The 19,595-nt window shown below is 48.5% G+C and overlaps 1 long non-coding RNA gene across 1 annotated transcript; it reads left to right on the forward strand.

The window, feature by feature from the left end:
* The first annotated feature begins 150 nt into the window (after nucleotides 1-150).
* On the forward strand, nucleotides 151-19,305 carry LOC130680389 (uncharacterized). The gene is made up of 3 exons (XR_008993383.1): nucleotides 151-859; nucleotides 1,966-9,669; nucleotides 18,825-19,305. It is a non-coding gene; the product is annotated as an uncharacterized LOC130680389 (long non-coding RNA).
* Nucleotides 19,306-19,595: the final 290 nt, after the last annotated feature.

Raw genomic sequence — 19,595 nt, forward strand, 5'->3', positions numbered from 1 at the left:
ACCTAAAGTGCTCCATGATGTCACTGGCCTGCCGCTAGGCTGCTGCTCCCACACCCGTGGGCAATGAGCTGTTATTAACTGAGTGGCTATATAAAGAGCTCTGCCCAGTGCTATCAGCTGGGCTGCGTGACGTTAAGGCATGGGTGCTCTGGGCAGAGGCAGAGACGGAGGAGGATTACAGGCCTACAGACTGTTGGATGCAGGCGTAAATCTAGTGCTTGACCTATCGCCAGGAGAACAAGCCAGGTAATAAACCCTGTTACCCCAAGAATGTTCCATTGTCATTCCTCAGTCCCACTGAGTCCACAGTGAACTTGTCCAGGCTGAAACCCACTGGCAAGACAACCATCTTCAGTCCCTGCCACTGAGAAGCCCCATGAAGTGAGGCACGAGTGACCGGTCAGAGGATCATGTGCCATCCTCCCGTCAGAGGTCAGCTCTTCCCCTCGGGCTCTGGGTCTTACCCTCTCAGACTTCCAAGCTCCTTCCTCTGCACTCTCCTCTTCTCTCTGCTGCATCCATTTCTCCCTCTCAACCCAATTATTCCCATTAGCATACAAACATCTCCCATTTTAACAAACCGCTCCCTGACCCCACATCCCCCTTTAGTTACCATTCAGTCCTCCTCCTTTGTGTGTGGACACTGTCTTCTTCGTTTTTCTCACAACAGTTTCGATCCGAGTTTCATCTCTTTCACAGCATGGAAGTTCATCAACTCACCAGCGGCCGCACCTTCCAAGACACAGTGGCCCCTTTGCTGTCTTCATCCTGCCCTCTTCGCAGCCTTCCACATGGCTGGCTCCTTGTGGGGACCCTGCTCATCCCCCGTCCCCAGGGCTGTTGCTTCTCCGTCTCATTGGTGAGCTCCTTCACCTTCCTCTGCTGGGACTCTGGATGACGTATTAGACTGTCTCTGAACCCTCCCTTGATCCTCTGTCCCTGCCTATCATTTGTCTGTCTGTCTGTCTGTCTATCTATCTATCTATATCTATCTATATCTATCTATCAGTATCTATCATCTATCTATCTATCTATCTATCTATCTATCTATCTATCTATCTATCTACCTACCTATCATCTATCTAATCTATCTAATCTATCATCTATCTATCTATATCTATCTATCATCTATTTCATCTATCTAATCATCTATCATCTATCTATCATCTATCTCATCTATCTAATCTATCATCTATCTAATCTATCTACTCTATCATCTATCTATATCTATCTATCTGTCTATCTATCTATCTATATCTATCATCTATCTAATCTATCTAATCTATCATCTATCTATATCTATCATCTCTATCATCTATCTTTCATCCATCTATCATCTATCTAATCTATTTTATCTATCTATCCATCTATCTAATCTAGCTTATCTAAACATCTATCTAATCTACCTATCGTCTATCATCTATCTATCTAGCTATCTATCATCTATCTGTCTATTATGTATTCATCTATTATCTACCTATCATATACCCTCCCCACCCCTACCAGCATCTCAATAACCATTGCTTTCCATATGTGCTAATCGCTCCCAAATTTTCATCTCACCTTGGATTTTCCACTGAGTTCCACAATCAATTGCTTAGTTTGACACGTACATCTTAATGTCTAACTTCTTTTTTCTGGTTCCTAATTCTGTTTTTTTTAAATTGAAGTATAGTTAATATACATATTATATTGGTTTCAGGTTACAACATAGTGATTCCACATTTATACATTACAAAAAGCTCACCATGACCAATATCATTACCAGTTGTCCCATACAAAGATATTACCATGTTATTGACTATGCTCCCTATACTGTACTTTTCATTCCCGTGCCTTATTTATTTTATAATTGGAAGTTTGTACCTTTATCACCTTCACCCATTACATCCACCCCCCCAACCTCTTCACCATGGCAACCACCTATTCATTCGGTGAGTCTTTCTCTGTTCTGTTTGTTTTTAGATTGCTCAAATAAGTGAAATCCTAGGGTATTTGTCTTTCTCTATCTGACTTGTTTCCCTGAGCGCAATACCCTCCAGGTCCATCCATGTCGTCGCAAATGGTGAGATTCCATTCCTTTTATGGCTGAGTAATACTCCATTGTGTATATGTACCATGTCCTCTTTATCCATTCATCTATCAATGGACACTTAGGTTGCTTCTGTATCTTGGCTGTTGTAAATAATGCTGTACTAAACATAGATGTGCACATACCTTTTCAAATTAGCTATTTTGTTTTCTTAGGGCAAATTTCCAGAAGTGGAATTCCTGGGTCATGTGGTATTTCTAGTTTTAATTTTTTGAGGAACTTGCATACTGTTATATTCGCACCGGCAGGGCATAAAGCTTCCCTTTCCTCCACATCCTCACCAACGCTTGCTATTTCTTGTCTTGTTGATGGCGGCCATCCTAACTGGTGTGACGTGGCATCTCATTGTGGTTTTGATTTGCATTTCCCTGATGATTGGTGATGTGGAGCATGTTTTCATGTCTGTTGGCCGTCTGTGTGTCTTCTATGGCAAGTGTTTATTCAGGCCGTCTGTAGCAGGCGACTCAAACTTAACATGCTCTTATCAGGAGGCTTGCCCTCATACATTCATGCCTTTCTCCTGCCCTGGGCATGTAGGATAGTGCTTGCTGCTGTAACAAATAGATCCAAAATCCACAGTGGCCACTGTGAGAGCCAGGATCCTGTGGGAAATAGGGTCTTTACAGAGGTAATCAAATCAGATGAGGTCTTTAGGGTTGGTCCTAATCCAGTATAACTGGTGTCCTCATAAAACGGGAAATTTGGTACAGAGATGTGTCCCCAGGGAAGTTACGTGAAGATGAAGAGAGAGATCAAGATGATGCATTTACAAGCCAAGGAATGTCAGAGATTGACTGCAGACCACCAGGGAAGACATGGAACAGATTCTTCCTCACAGCCTCAGAAGAACCAGCGCTGCAGACACCCTGACCTCAGACTCCCAGCCTCCAGACCTGTGGGAGAATACATGTCTGTCGTTCAAGCCGCCTAGTTGATGGTACTTTGTTATGGAAGCCCTAGCGGATAGATCCACAGCCACGCAGGCCTCTGGGGCCCCCCCTGTGTGACTCCCTCCTCCCTGGCCACCAGCCCCACCAGCCCCATTTGCTTTAGCGACTCCAAACTCTGACCTTCGTTTTCTCAGCCCAGCAGAACTGCTGGGCTCTTCTGGGGTGCCACCTTCCTGTGCGGTCATCAGGAAATTGTCCCCAGGCAGAGAGCTGGTGAATGCCGGGTTCACGTCATGTGTCCTGCCTCTCTGAGGACCGCAGTCGTGTGCTGACGATTGTCCAGTGCCTGAAAACAGCTGTGTCACGCTTCCAGTCCAGTTTTGTAGCTGTTGATGGCAGAAAGGCGATTCCAGTATCTGTTACTCCATCATGGCCAGAAGTGATCTAAATTCATTATTTGAATTAACTCACCGAGTCCTCTCAGTAACTTGAGATAGGTCGGTGACCTCATGAGTTCCAGATTTTAAAAACTGAGGCAGAGGAAGATGAAGTAACTAGCCCGAGGGTGTATCACAGAAATGGAGGAGCTGGATTTTGAATGTAGGTGGTTGAGCTGCAGAATCTACATTCTTAAAAACTGAACTGTTACCTTACATAACTGGTGCCCTATGAATGCTGTGGGGAAAATGGAAGTGCCCGTGGCCAGGATCCTCACCTGACCCTAAACTGCTTGATGATGCAACTGGCCTGCTGCTAGGCTACTGCTCGCACACCCGTGGGCAATGAGCTGTTATTGACTATGAGTCACTATATAAAGAGCTCCGCCCAGTGCTCAGGGCAGAGGCAGAGACGGAGGCACATCATGGACCTGCGACTGCTGGATGCGGACGTGAATCTGCCGCTCCACCTACCACCGGAGATTAAAGCCCAGGAAAAACCCTTTTACCCCAAGGACGTTCCACTGTCATTTCTTGGTCTCATCAAATCCATAGTGAATTTGCCCAGGGCTGAAACCCTCAGGTGAGACAGTACATTTTGAATAAGTAAATAGATGACTCTCTTCCACTTTGTGTCCCATTTACTTTCTCTTCCATTTGTCAGGAAAATCTCGACATTACCCCAATCCAGTATCTTCACTTCTCCTGCACCCAGACTTTTAAACACAGTGGAGAAAACTACACTTCTGGGCAGACTGAATTCCCACCAAGCCACCTGAGCCTTTGAAAATACCTGATAATTCTAAGTTTCCCTGGTCTTTGCCTGCCATTTACTGTTGGTTCTTGCCTCAAATCTCAAACACCTGTATCTCCCTACTCATTACTTCCAGGAAAAACACAATTTCTAGCTGTGAACTCTGTTTCCTACTCATTCCTATAAATTTGACTTGTACTGGCACCTACCCGAGCCGTTTCCTCCGCTGTCAAAATATTTAGTGTTTCTCTCTCTCTCTAAGGCTCGATCCACTTTTAGCTGCTGCCCCGTGTCTTTCTTCCTTTGCACAGTGAAGCTCCTGGAAGTGTTATTTATGTTCTCTGCCTGCATTTCCTCACCCCCTCTCCCCCTCAGCTCACACTGTCACCCCAGTCTGGCTTCTGTACTCATCTCTTCATTCATTTCTGAAGGTTGGTTTTTTTTTTTTATTAATTTCATCCTATGCTTCCTTTAAATGTATTTGTTACTTTAACTTCTTGATTTGGGGTGCTTAATTAATTTTTCCCTGTTTATTAAGTATTTAAGATCATGATTTTCCCCTCTGCTTTATTTATACATCTTATAGAGTCTTACCTGTAGGATTTTTTTCTATAGTTAAAAAATTTTGTTTTGGTTTCTGCATTAATCTAAGAGCGCTTAAGAGAAAATTTTGAAGATTTTGTGTGATAGTGTGTCCCTTTCTTTCTGGTATTGTAGTTAAGATCTATTCTATTGCATTGTGATCAGAGGTTTTTATATTAGTTCTACTTTCAAGAAGTTTTATAATTTCTCTGTTTTATATTTAGTCAATATAGATAGCTTTAAATAAAGGTACACCTCTATTTTCTGATTATAGAATTCAATATATAAATTAACCAAAATTGCATTCTTAGATACATTTTATCTCTTCTCTATCCTTATTTAAGAGAACATGACCACAGCATCCGTGGCCTGTGCCCTTCCCTGGGTGCGTGAGGAAGAGGCAGGACCCCAGACTTGCCCCTGCTCTCAACGTGGTGCCGGAGCAGGAGTTCGCTTCACAGCCCAGAGCAGGCAGAGGGCGGCGGAGGGATTTCCCTCGCTCCTGGGTGGGGAATGGAAAGAGGGCAGAGAGAGAGCCAGGCAGGCCATGGCCGTGGGTAAAGGGGATGTTGCAACCCTTGTTAATCAGTGATCTGCGGCCAGACCATGCAGTGTAATCTCAGTAGGCACCAGCAGCATGGGCCAGTGCCAGCCCCTGTGCCTGGCACCGAGGGACTGTCCCACCCCCACCCCTGTTGAAGGAAGGAAGACTTAGTGAATTTTAATGGGGCTTGAAGAAGAAAGTCACTTCTGTCACAGAGCAAGTACTCTTCACACACACCCCCACTGAGATCTCCAGCTGAGATCTCTCTCTGGGTCCTAGAATTTATGTGGATGAGAGTTTTCAGCCTAAAGCTGAGCACGGTCAAAACTAGGCCCATCTTTTCTCAGCTCTGCAGCCTCCTCACCCCTCAACTAAAACGCACTCTGCCTCTTGTTGGAGGGGGCTATCTGATGCCGGAGGACGGAACCGGAGAAGCGGATGGGAAGGGGTGAGCGTGACGGGGCCAATGGCCGGAGGACGAGGCTCAGGGAACTTCCTCAGTGGCTCCTCTGGCCTCCAGCCAAGTGTTGGGGGGCAGGCAGAGGGACGGGGCCTGAGCTCCATCAGGAAGGGCCTGGGGGGTCGAGCGCTCGCTCCGTCCTGCACAAGCTCTCTGCTTTCCACGGCACTGCTGAGATCCACGGTGCCTGAACGTCTATCAGGCGGATCTTGAACCACAGCCTACCTGGACTTCTTCAGGTTGGTCCAGAATCCCTTGGGTGATGAACTCCTCCTTTTCCTGCTAAAACAGTGCAATGCCCTGTATAAATCAGGTGCTGGTCTCCATTAATCCCAGGATCGGGGTGGGGGTGGGCAAGGGCGGGTGGACAACTGAGGAACTTCGGACCCTCAGCGTGTGGAACTGCCCGACAGGAAGGCAGCAGCTACAGTCCGTATCGGGTGTGTGGTGGATGCCCCGGGGCTCCTGAGGTCGGGATTTTCTCGTCCGCCAAGTCTAAGAGCTGTGGTCTTGATGGTCCCGAACGGGTCCGTCTTCTCCCTCTCACTGGCCAGAGGACCTGCGAGGGTGTCAGGAAGCGTAAGAAGCCTTTGCCCTTCGCCTGATTCCCACTGTGGCCCCCGAAAGCGTCCTGAGTGAGTGGCCCTCAGGTTTGCCCCCAGAGGAAGAGAGGTGTAGGCCTGTCAGACCATTAAAATAAAATAACAGATATCTTTTCATGATTCACAGGAGGAGAAAACATAACCTAGTGGCTCAACCCATCTGCCACCCTCCCCTACACATAACACGAACAAATCCACAGGAGCAAGCAAAGTGTAGCAACAATCCAGGAGCAAATGGGCAGGCGGGGTCCAGCTGCTGGTCCAGACCCCTGGGTCCAGCTAGTTTCTCTCCTCCCTGCCTCCTAGCTTACCTGGCAGGCCTCTTGCAGGGTCTGAACGCTACTTTGGGGCAACCCGGCCTGTCTCTGGCTGGAGATGCTTGAAGTTGTGCCTTAGATGCTTACCCCTTTTGCTTAAGACTATGGCTTTTAAAAAATGAAGAACTGGAAAGAGTAAACGTTCCAGTGCTCATCGTTATCCGTGTCTCCAGCCCCACATCAGCGGACAGGTATAGGTAAGGAGAGATGTGTCAGCGAGGAGCTAAGCCCATCAGTGAGCTCTAAAGGGGGACAGTTCCGGGGGACGCAGGGAGTCAGCGGTAATGAAGGGCCTCACCTAAGCTGCCAGGCTTGCTTGCAGTCCTGCTCAGCTGATTGCAGGCAGACTTTCAGTTGCTAGTCACACCTGCTGGGTCATGTTAAACACGGCCTCGCAGGAAGACAACACGCCAGCTGGCAGCAGGGCTCTGCCAGGAGAGGGCCCATGGGTGCAGAGAGCACTGGCCAGGGGTCGGGGTCAGCAGGTCCCAGGCTGACTGTCAACAGCCAGCTTCATGAGCACGTCTGTCTCTGGGACGCAGTTTCCTCGTCTGTGAGACCCCGACCTGGAGTCTGTGCAGAAGGGAGAGAATGACCCGGAGTGGGGTGTGTGTCACACGACAAACGTGGCTGGTGGGCATCCTCTCCCCTTCCCTCCACTCCAGAGCCCAGTGGGCTGAGCAGGAGGAGTGGCCGCAGACAGCCCTCCCGTGGTGCTCAGACGGGCCTCTGGGAAAGGGGCACGGAGGCTGCGGCCCTGCCCTGGCTGGTGACTCAAGGCTGCCTGCCCCACCCTGGGGGCCTGCCCGAGGCCCTGCTCCAGCCCAGGGGCCATTGGGTGCTGAGCAGGGGCTTGGAGGCCAGCTTCTCCTCCGCGGCAGGGGGCAAGAGGGTCTCTACCCTGACCCTGGAGGGAAAGCCCTGCTTCTGCAGGAGACGGACTTTACCGGGGAGGCGCTGAAGGCTCGGTGGGTGGCCGAGACCTGCTTCCACGACCAGTTGACCAAGGAGGGAATGTTCTTCCTCACGGCTGGGAGGGGGGTGCAGGCAGGGCAGGACTTCCCACCCTCACCCGCCACCTCATTTGCTTCCCTCTCCATTTACTCCGTCCCTCGGTTTTATTGAGAACCCTTACCAACAAATGCTTTTAGAGGCTATTGTACATGATTGCCAGGTAAACAGGGGTGTTTATTTCAGAGAGGTTTATAATACACTCCATTAATGGCCCTGGATTGGGGAAATGAATTGGACCAAATCAATCAAGCTACGAGGAGGGTGTCCGGGGCACCTGCTCTTGGCAGGACTGAGCTGCCCATGCTCTGCCCTGCGCAGGTGCGCAGCCTGCCCAGGTTCTTCTGGGGTCCTGGGGTAGTTCACGGGCATTCACATCGGGGAGCCGCTGTCTCCTTCACGTGATCGTCACATCAGCTCGAACACATGTGGGACGGCCCTGAGTCAGAGCTGTGCTCGGCTTCGTGGGGGATGAGAGACGCCAATATGGGCAACACATCACTAGGACCAGAGAGGGTTTATGATTCGCTGAAGTAACACGAACTCACTGAGAGGGCCTGGGGGGCTCCTGCAAAGCCGGCTGTGCTTGGGAGGAGGCCTGGTGGAGGCACAGAGGGGGGGTTTATTCCTGCTCGGGAACCCAGGAAGGCTTCATGGAGGAAGGGGCAGCTAAGATGAGTTAAGAAGGTGGAAGATGTTGGAAAGGCATTCCCACAGGGCAAATAATAGTGCTCAGTACACGGCCTTGGGAAGGCCTGGGTGAACAGCAAGACGCTTCCGTGGCCTAGATGGTGTGTTCCCGGTGCGAGAGCAGAGGGCTCCAGGCTAGGAGGGCGGCGCTGGCGCTGGGCTCTGCGAGCCTCTGCAGGGGCAGCCAGCGCCCATTGGTGACTCTGGTCAGCACTGCCACCTGCCAGCACTGGGGTGCGGGAGTATGTGGGGCCCACTCCTGCCCTCGCCGGCTTCCCAGGCAGTCGTGGCCGCAGTTTCCACAGAAGGAGACGCCAAATTTGGGGAGATGAGAGGGTGTCACAACGTGTCCTGTTTAAAGTGAGCCTTGAACTAAGTCCTGGGTTGCCAGGCAGACAGTGAGGGGCAGGTGAAGGAGTTCCGGGGTGTGGGAGGCATCTCAGGGGCAAGGGGCAGCTCTGCCCAGCGGGGAGCCCACAGGGGAGCTGGCCGGAACCCTCCGCGAGGCCCCGCTCCACTCCAGGCGGGCGAGGGAGGCGAGGGAGGCAGGGAAGGGCAGACCGAGGGTGAGGGGCCCGGGCCGGGGCTAACAGGGCGGCCGGGCCGGCTCAGTGCGGGCCTCCGAGCGGGAGCCGAGCGCGCCTCTCGCCGCGGAACCCCCAGGCACAGGGGCTGCTGCCCGCCGCCCGGCCGCAGCCTCCGCCCCTTGCCCCTCGCCTCCCAGAGGACGGGGCCGGCGCTCAGCCTCCAGGGCAACGGCAGGGGGTGGCGCGGGGGCGCGTCCTGGGGGCGGCCGGCCCGCGACTGTCCCGGCGGAGCCCGCGGGTGGCCCCCCGCCGTCCGGCCCCGGTGTGCGGTTTCCCTTGTCCGCCACCCTCTGGACGCAAGGGGGCAGCCGAGCGTCGAGCTGGGCGGGCCGCGAGGCGCTCTTCCCCGTCCCGGCTCCGCGGGCACCCAGCGCCCGGCGCCCGGCCTGCAGGCCTGCTCTCAGCCTGCGTAACGTGCACGGACCCCCCCAGCAGAAGCCGAGGCCCGGGAAGGCTGCCCCGCGTCTGTCCGCCCCGCGGCCTGGCTGGACACCGGCGCTTGAGAGCCTGGACGTCCCCTGGAGGGCAGAACCCCGGCGCGGGGGCGGCGGGCCGGGGCGCGGCCGGGGCAGAGTGAGCCCACCGCCCCCGCTGGGCAGCGGTAAGGCCCAGTGCCGGCGCCGGGGGTGCAGAAGGGAATCGGATTCAGCGCCTCCAAATAGTTCCCCGTGAGGAGCGCGAATGGCTGTTGCAACCGCGTGCGGTGAGTTCAGGGAGAGACGGGCGAGGCCTGGGGGGCACGGAAGGGGAGCATCGACCGACACTTGGGGTGGAGGGAGGCCCGAGAACGCTTCCTGGAAGTAATGCCCAGGGCGAGTCTCAAGGATCAGAGGGTTTTAGCCACCGGCGAGGGGAGGGGCCGTTCGGGCGGGAACTGCGCGCGGGAGACGCGGTCAGAAACACGGAGGGAGGGAAGGGTGGGGGGTGAGGAAAGGGGGCGGGGAAGTGGGAAGGGGTGGGGCGGGGGTGAGGGGGCGGGGAGGGGCGGGGGAGTGAAGGGGGGCGGGGAAGTGGGAAGGGGTGGGGTGGGGTAAGGGGGGCGGGGAAGTGGGAAGGGGTGCGGTGGGGTAAGGGGGGCGGGGAAGTGGGAAGGGGTGCGGTGGGGGTGAGGGGGGCGGGGAAGTGGGAAGGGGTGGGGCTGGGGGGTGAGGGGGCGGGGAGGGGCGGGAGAGTGAAGGGGGGCGGGGAAGTGGGAAGGGGTGGGGTGGGGTAAGGGGGGCGGGGAAGTGGGAAGGGGTGCGGTGGGGGTGAGGGGGGTGGGGAAGTGGGAAGGGGTGGGGTGGGGTAAGGGGGGCGGGGAAGTGGGAAGGGGTGGGGTGGGGTAAGGGGGGCGGGGAAGTGGGAAGGGGTGGGGTGGGGTAAGGGGGGCGGGGAAGTGGGAAGGGGTGGGGTGGGGTAAGGGGGGCGGGGAAGTGGGAAGGGGTGGGGTGGGGTAAGGGGGGCGGGGAAGTGGGAAGGGGTGGGGTGGGGTAAGGGGGGTGGGGAAGTGGGAAGGGTGGGGCGGGGAGGGAGAAATCAACGCCTTCTAGATTATGCAAACAATATACAAATCAGGAACAGGAGGAAGACCAAAGAAAAACAGAAGCAAGGAAATGATTTAGAAATGTCCCGGGGAGGTACCCCGAGAGTTAGCAAACATTCTGTGGCAGATTGTGTAACCCCTCACCAGTTTCCGTGCCCTCTCGGCACACAGCCAGGCCCCATTTCTCAGCCCCCTGGCCTCGGGCGCCGCGACTGAGTTCTGGTTAAGGAATGAGAAGGGATCAGCCACAGCCCCCTGTCGCCCCCACCGCCCTGGGGGCTCGCTCCTGCCTCCCCTGCTGGCTGGGCGCAGCGAATCCTCTAGGAGAGGACAGCGCGATGCCACAGACGCCTGACCGCCTGGAGCAGCGCCCGTTCCCTGACCTCTTCCCACATTGCACGGGGGCATGAACAAGAAGTCCCCATTTATTTTCTAAGCTGCTGAGATTTGGGGTTTGCTGTATCACTTAGCTTACCCTACTGGCTGGTGGGAACGGAGAATGGAATAGCCTTGCTGGCGGCAATCTGGTGGTTCTTACTGAAATTAAGTATGTGGATATCTTACGACCCGGCATTTCTGTTCCTGGGAATATACCCTGTGGAAATTCTCACACACGCCTATACAGGGGAGACCTGGATACCTACAGAAACGTTGTTGGGGAATTAGAGGCAATCAGGGGATCCATCACGAGGCGGGGGAGTAGATTCAGAAATGAGGGGGAGGCAAGTCAGGGAGAAGAACTAGGAGGCAAGAAGTAATGGACCGCGTGGACACACGCAACGTGAATGGGCTTTAAAAACCTAGTGAGAATGATGTAAATAAAATATATGCATATGAAACAACAGTACATAGTTTACAAAAATACACATAGAGAAACATCAAACACCTCAGAAGTATTACCAGTGAGAGTGGAAATTGCAAGGAAAAACAATAGAACTGAATGGATGGATTCAGTTCCACTATACACTTTCTTCTTTCAAATGCTTTCTGACAAGAGACTGAAGAGTGACAGTCACAGGTTTTTACTTCTGAGGTTTGGCTTCCTTTGCAGAGTCTGATTTCTACAAGGTTATTATATCTCTCTTGAATTTTTAAAAACGCCCATGTTCAGCCTTCACTCCTCTTTCCCAGTTTCATTAACATTCCCTTTTAATTGCCTGACCTCATGCTTTTTCAAAAACTAAACAAAACACCCAATAGAGAAAAAGAGAATTACAAGATCCAATCTTAGTGCAAACAGCTTTACTCAGAACATGAAATGATTTGCTTTTTACATATGTAATAAAGGGAGAAAAGACTGAAATACATCATCCCTTTATTTGTGTAGCATTATTAGTGACAGACAGGTGTCCTAAATATGTATGCGTGTGTATACATACATACATGTATAACATCACTACAATAATAAGTAGGAAGCAAAGAAAAAAGTCAATGGAACGGTGAGGATAGCCGTAAATCGGATGTTAGTAAGTTCTGTAAGTAAGCGTATGCCAAAGGAACGTCCCAGTAAGGAGGAAAGGAAACAAAATAATCCCCACAGCACAGAAGCGACCCAAGCACTCAGCCTTTGGGTGTTCTGGAAGCTCCATCCTGATTTGCAGGCTCACTGAGATTCGGCTTTATGTCTGCCGGGCACACGCTGATTTCCAGCAAGCTGGCCACCAGTCACATCAAAGCCACTGGGCCCTGGCTCTGCCAAAGGCCTCAAATGCCATCTCTCTGCAGTTCATGGACCATGCAATGGGGGTGGGCTGGGGGCGGACACCTCTTGGCTGAATTATGGAATTGGCCCAGGCTGAGGCTCAGGAATCTCCCTTTCCAAGTAGCCTTCAATCACCGTCCCTTCTCCCCAGTCACTTTTCTTCCTTTAGCCGAGCAGCTCATCACCTTATCCCCTTCCTCTTCTTCTCCTCTTTGGCATCCTTTTCAAAGCTTTCTGAAACCTGGACCATGGACTCAGTGTGCGACGATTAATAAAAGGAAACCTCATTTTAAGTGGGATGGGGCAGCCAAAGGAAGAGCTCTCACACCCTACACCTCCCCATAGATTGCAGACCCCATCAGGAAGAGAGAGGCCTTGCTAGTTGACCCTATTTTACACCCGCAGCAGGAGGAAGAAAGGTTTTCTCCTTGCCTGGCAACAGCCCAGCCAGTGAGAGACTGTCACAGCTCAGCCGATGAGAAGGCACGACACTTCCAAGCTCCCAGTTTACCCCAATGGACTTTTTGTTTGTAACAGCCTCTTTCCTCTACCAAAGAACCTTCCTCTGGTTTTACCTTAGCTGGTATGTCCTGAGTTGCCATTCCCTGCTATTCTTGAATAAGCCCATTTTTACTGGTAAAATAACTGACACTTGTATTTTTAAGGTTAGCAGTGGCTAGTTTAAAGTTTGGAGACTTGTGAGTATAGATAAGCAGATAACTAGATAACTGGACTTTCTGGATGAATCTGGGTGATGGTGGGTTTCCAAACCCAAGCTCTGTGAGGGTGGTCTCTGCCAGAACCCCGCGTGCACAGAAGGCCTGGTGGGACAGCCTCCTTTCCTCCCTCCGGTAGCCGGACTCGTCGAGAGAAGCTGAGAGGCTGTGGGTCCAGGAAAGGGCTCCCCACCTCACTGCAATTAAGGCTCAGACCACCGCTGGACCCACCGTATGTGCCCATTAAAATCTACAGCAAGCCCTCTGAGAGCACGTCAGATTCGATGAGTTACAATTTTGCTTGCAATTTTGTTTATTTACTATTAGTTACCAAGCACGTGAAAGGCTCCCAAACTGCTGGCTCCTCCCACGCCAGGAGCAGCTTTATTCGGCTCTATTTGGATTCTGACCTGGGGGCTCTTGCACCTGGCCTCAGGTCCGGTTTGAGCAGAGACCCAGGAAAAGGCTGGCGGACGTGTTTCACGGGCAGAGGCCATGGGCAGGCGCCTGGTGGCGGCGCTGACCCCTAGAGAGGCAGAAGGCATGGAGGTGGGAGGAGAGGGCGCTGCCCGGCAGAGATCCCGGGGCCTCTGATCTAGAGCAGGCCTGCATGCCTGAGGCACAGAGGGACCGTCCCCAGGATCGGGAAGAGAAGCTTGGAGGGAAGCTGGGGTGGCAGTTTTGGAGAAGTTCCTGCCGTCCTTGCCCCATTTTTGTTGAGATCATCTTTTATCCCTTAGTGTCCTTGAGTGATGTAAGCCCATTAGGTTAAACTGAGTGAAAAGAAACATGCTGTGGCCTGTGTCACGGAGGAGATTTAAGAAAACCTGCATGACCGAGCACTCTTGATCTGTAAACCTGTGCTTGTTCCGCAGATTGCGTGTAGACAGGCAGGATATGTTTTTAAATGGTGAGGTTTATCATATATATAGAAACGTTCATAAAGCATTTACAGACAGAGCAAAGGTTATTATAAAATGAACACCTACATACTATAACGTATCTAAGGTAGTATATATAATAATATATGTAGTAATAAATATAACATAATAATAATACATCCCCAAGTTCGGAACCAGAACACCCAGGATCTTGGAAGCACCCCGTTTTGCCTGAGCGCGGCTCCAGCGCCCCCAGAGGCAATCACCGTCCTGACATCTCAGGTAATCATCTCATTGTTTTTTCTTTAGTTTATGCGTCACTTGGTACTCCTGTCTGCTTTTGAACTTCATACAAATGGAATAGAAATGTAGGTCTTCTTTCTGACAAACATCTTGCCTTTCCGGCACTTGGAGAGTCTCCGGTTGCCCATCACTGTGTCTGATGTATTCTCACCGCTGTGCACGCCGACTGATTCATTCTGTTGCTGGACATTCACTTGGCTCTAGTTGGGGCTATTTCAGTGTGGCTGAGAACATTCACGTGCATGTGCCAGATTTCCTCTACGTTTGCCCGGCCGTGCACAACTGTTGGGCACTGGGAATACACAAACGGAGCTCTGCCAGCTAATGCCAGCCTGTTTCCCCAAAGTCACACCGATTTATATGCCCACTAGAAATACATGAGAATATCTGTGACCAAGGTCCTTGATGCAGAAGTCCTGTTGCCGGCCTGATGGCTGTGTCACAGCATGTCATTGCGGCTGAACCGGCATTTTACTGACGAGTTTCAGCATTTTTTCATAGGCTTATTGGCCGTTTGGATTTCCTTTCTTATAAAGGGACTGTGCAAGTCTTCTGTGTCCTTTATTTTGATTTTGACTCACAGAAGCTCTTTATAAATTCTGGGTCCTAGTCCTTTGTCAGTTTTATGTGTGGTGGTACCTTTTCCCACTCTGCAGCTTGTCTCTTCAATCTCTGTAAACATGTCTTTAGTCGAATAACTGTTCTTAATTGTAATATACTCAAATTTATAAATCTTTCATTTATGATGAAAAGCTTCTGTATCTAGTTTGAGAAATCCTCTCTATGCCAAGGCCATGAAGATACTCTTCTATATTACCTTCTAAATTCTTAGAGTTTTGCCCTCCATATATATGTTTTTAATCCACTTGAATTAATTTTTGCGTGTAGTGTGAAGAGATCTTGTAAGGCCAGTTCCTCCCCTGTGGGTACTCAATTATCTATTTGTTGAAAAGTCTGTCTTTTCCCCCCTGACCTGTGATGTCACCTCTGTTGCTTATCAAGTGTTCATAAAGGTTATGGGTCTATTTAGGGGCGCTTACTCTGTTTGTTTGTCAACCCTTGTATCGATACCATGTGGTCTTAATTACTGTAGCTTTATAAGAAGTGTTGTATCTGGTAGAGCAAATCCTCCCACCTTATTTTTCTTCAAGAGTAGCTACTCTTGGCTCTTCACACTGTCATATAAATTTTAGAGTTGGCTTGTCAAGTGCCAACAAAAACCTATTGGGATTTTAATTGGGATTTTACTGAGTCTATAAATCAATTTGGAGGGCAATGACATCTTTACAATATTGGATCCTCCAATCTATGAAGTGGAATATTTCTCAAATTATTTAGGTCTTCTTTAATGTCTTTCAATAAAATTTTACAATTTTGTCCATTAATGTCTTATACATATTTTGTTGGATTTATTCCTAGGTGCTTCACATTTTTTAAATGCCATTGTGAATGGACTCTGTTTCAAAATGGCTTTGATAACTCTTGCTGGCTAGGAATGAACTTAATTTTTTATATTGATTTCATATCCAAGAATTTTGTTAAACTCTTGTGTTCATTCTAGTAATTGATTTGTAGTTTACTTTTCATTTTCTCTCTCTGTTATCATTATCTGCTTATAATAATAGTTTAATCTTTTTTCTTTCCAATCCTTACAGCTTTTACTTCTTTTTCTTATCTGCTGTGCCATCCAAGACCCCTCCTAGAATGTTGAATAAAATTGGTAATCATTAGCATTTGCCTCTGTTCTCAGGTAGAAAAAAAGGGAATGCTTTTTTAAATGAGTCACCAAGTATGATGTTTGTTGAAGTTTTTGTAGATAATCTTTACTATATTAAGGAAGTTCCATTCTATTGTCAGTTTGCCAAGAGTGATTTTTATTGTGAATGGGTGTTGAATTTGAGCTTTTTTCCTCTGTTGAACAAATCAGAAGGTATTTCTCCTCTAATATGTGAATGTGATGATTTGCATTAATTGATTTTTTTTATTTTGGTATCATCAATCTGCATTAATTGATTTTTAAATGTGAAATCACCTTGTATGCCTGGGATAAACCCCCCTGGGTAAGAGTGTAGCTACTAAATGAATGGATTCTTGAGTTAGATGGCTTATATCTGAAACCTGGCTGTATACTACTCAGTAGCCGTGTGACTGGGCAATTCACTTGACCTCTCTGTGCCTCAGTTTCCTCATCAGCTGAAATGGGGGTGATAATAATACCTAACTCACAGAATTATTGTAAGGTTTAGTGATACGTCCAAAACGTGTAACCCAGTGCCTAGAACATACTAAGCGCCATATGTGTATTTGCTATTTCATTAAATAAACAATAATTTGTTTAAGAGTTTTGTACTTGTGTTCATGAGTAATTTTAGCTTCAACTTTTCTTCCTCATAAATAACCTTGGTATGAGGGTTTGGCTGAACTTATAAAATTAGTTGAGCGGTGTTTTCTTGTTTTCTATTTTATCAAAGAGTTTGTGTAGAATTAGAATCATTGATTCCTTGAATACATGCTGGAACTGACTTGTGGAGCCAGGTGCCCTGAAGGTTTTGTATGGAAACAATTTTCTATTGAAGTTCTCTGATCGTTGCAGGTCAAATCAGGTTTTGTATGCGTTATTTACTTAGGAACTTATAACTCTAAATTTTCTATATATTGGCATAAAGTTATTTGTCATATTTTGTGATCTTCTAGATGCCTGTAGAACTGCCATGATGCCCCCATTTTCATTCTTGACATGGGTACCTGTGCCTACTCTCTTTTTTTTCCTAGATCATTCAAACCAAATATTTGCTAATTATATCAGTCTTTTCAGAGAGCCAACTCCTGGGCCTTGCTGGTATCTTAATGTAGCTTAGCTTTTTATTTCAGTGGCTTCTGTTCTGTATCATTATTTTTTTCTCCTTCTATTTGGTGTTCTTTTCCTTAAGCTCATTAGATTTCAGTCTTTCTTCTGGGCCTTCCTTGACTTACAATGGGGTTACATCTCAATATATGTCATAAGTTGAAAATATCTTAGGTGGAAAATGCATTTAGTACACCTAACCTACTGAACATCACAGCCCAGCCAAGCCCAGCCCACCTGAAGCATGCTCAGAACATGTACGTGAGCCCACAGTTGGGTAATATCCTCTAACACAAAGCCTATTTTATAGTAAAGTATTGACTATCCTGTGTCACTGATTGAATACTGCACTGAAAGTGAAAAGCAGAATGGTCCTGTGGGGACAGAACATCTCTAAGTGTCTGAGCTGTTTGCCCGGATCCTCGTGGGCCAGATCCTCATGACCACATGGCTGACTGGGAGCTGTGGCCCGCTGCCCTGCCCAGCTTGGCATCATGTGAGAGAGGAGCATCTGGTGTATCACTCGCTGGGGAAAAGATCACAATTCAAAGCATGGTTTCTACTGAAAGCACATTGTTTTTGCATCATAACAAAACAAAAAAATAAACAACCATCAAAAGTCAGGGACTGCCTGTAATATACACATTTGAGGAATGCAGTTCCCTCTAAATACTTTGTTAACTTTACAAATTTTGGTATACAGTGTTTTTGTTACTACTGAGTTCAAAATATTTTATCATTTCCATTATGATTTCTTTTTTGAACCATGAGGTTTTTTTTTTATTCGTGCATGTCTTAATTTCCAAACAAATATGGGTGTTCTAGCTATCTTTTTATTTTTTACTTTTAACTTAAATGCATTGGTCAAAGAATATACTTTATATCATTTCAGTCCTTTGAAATATGTTGAGGCTTGCTTTATGAGCTTTATACGGTAATTTTTAATAGCTTGTGTATTCTTGAAATGAATGTGTAGGTGTAGGATGCCGTATTTCATATCTATCCATTAAGTCAAGTTGATTAACCCTGCTGCTCAGGTGTTACACATCTTTCGTGATGTTTTCATCTGTTTTTAATGCTCCATCGATTACCTTCTTATCTTATGCCCTGTATCTGTCCAGGCAGGTCTATGTTTCTTTTTCTCTAGGTCCTTCTGTTCTTCTGAATTGATATTTTTTTGACACTGCATTTTCTCTCCTTTACTAATTTGGAGTTAGTACAGTTTGACTCTATTGTTTTTGTGGCATCTAAAATTCAAGTGTATTTTGCTTTGGATCCTAGAAGCACCAGTGGGGGAATGGAAGAGTGAGTCTGAGAAAGAAAGGAAGGCAGAAGAGGCTCCATTAATGAACTAGTTCCTTTTGTGGGCATCCAGGGCCCAGTCCTGCTGGGCTCCTCTGGCAGAGCGGGTTTTAGCATTCTACCCCAGGAGCAAGGAGGGGATGTCTATTCAGCTCTAAGCTCTGTCATGGTGTGAGGGCCTGAGGACTGCTACTTTAACTCCACGGCTTTTCTGGCCTGCTCTGTGTGCAGGGTGAACATACTCCTCCAACCAGAGAGAACCGTGAGGCAGTCTCGGGTGCCTGAGCAGAAAATTGTTGATAGGCATGGCCTAGGCTTCGCACACTGTCATCTGCTTAGAATTACAATATGCATAGTTAACTTCCCCAAATCTGAGATAATCAGTACTTTTACTCTTGGACAATACAAAGATCTAGACCACTTCAACTCCATGTATTCGCCTTCCCTGGAAATTTATAGGCCATCGCTATTGTGTATTTTAATTCCACCTTGCTTATCTTTCATATGGTATTAATTCCTCATGTGTCCACTAGAATCACCCACCAGTCAGCCTCCTTAATTGTTTTCCACTCTTCCTTGCCTTTCAGCCCTGCCATCTGGTGTCACATGCCTTTTGTCTGCAGTGTGTTATTTAGGATTTCCATTAGAAAGAACTACGTGGCAAACATCCATTTTTGTCTGAAAATGTCCTTTTTTTGGTCCCAGTTCTTGAAAGACTTTTGGCTGCTTACACAATTCTAAGTTGATGGGTACTTTATTATAGCCCATTGACATTTTTATTTTCTTGTCTTCTGTCTCTATTGCCTTGCAAAGTCGGTTCTCAGCAAACTTGTCTCTTTTTGAAGGTAATCTGTGTTTTTTCTCTGGATATTTTCACCATTTCTTGTCTTTGACATTCTCTGGATGTTTTCAACATCTCATTGTCTTTGGTGTTCTGCAGTTTTATCAATAAAATGTCTACGAGTGGATTGCTTTTTGCACATCTTGCTTGGGAGTCACTGGACGCCTAAATGTAGTCCTTCACAGGACTGTCCCGGGTTTGAGCTTTGGATTTTTCCATGTGCTCTATTTCCAGGGCAGACAGGGGGCACCGGAAGTGCAGTGCCATGGCAGCTACACCTCAGAAACTCACAAAGACATCCTGGCTGGATTTTACACCCTTCAAGCCTGTGATTTGATTCTTGAATATCCAGCACTTGCAGTAATCTGAGACAATCTGACTGTTCCATCTACAGTCCTGCAATGGGCAGTCTGAACACCACACAGACCTCCTTTACCACCACCTCCCTCCCCAGCCCTGCCACCTGCTGGGAAGCATCAGTGACGGACCCAGCTGGGACCAGGCAGATTATCTCTCT

The sequence above is a fragment of the Manis pentadactyla genome, chromosome 13, assembly GCF_030020395.1.
Source record: "Manis pentadactyla isolate mManPen7 chromosome 13, mManPen7.hap1, whole genome shotgun sequence".
NCBI lineage: Eukaryota > Metazoa > Chordata > Mammalia > Pholidota > Manidae > Manis > Manis pentadactyla.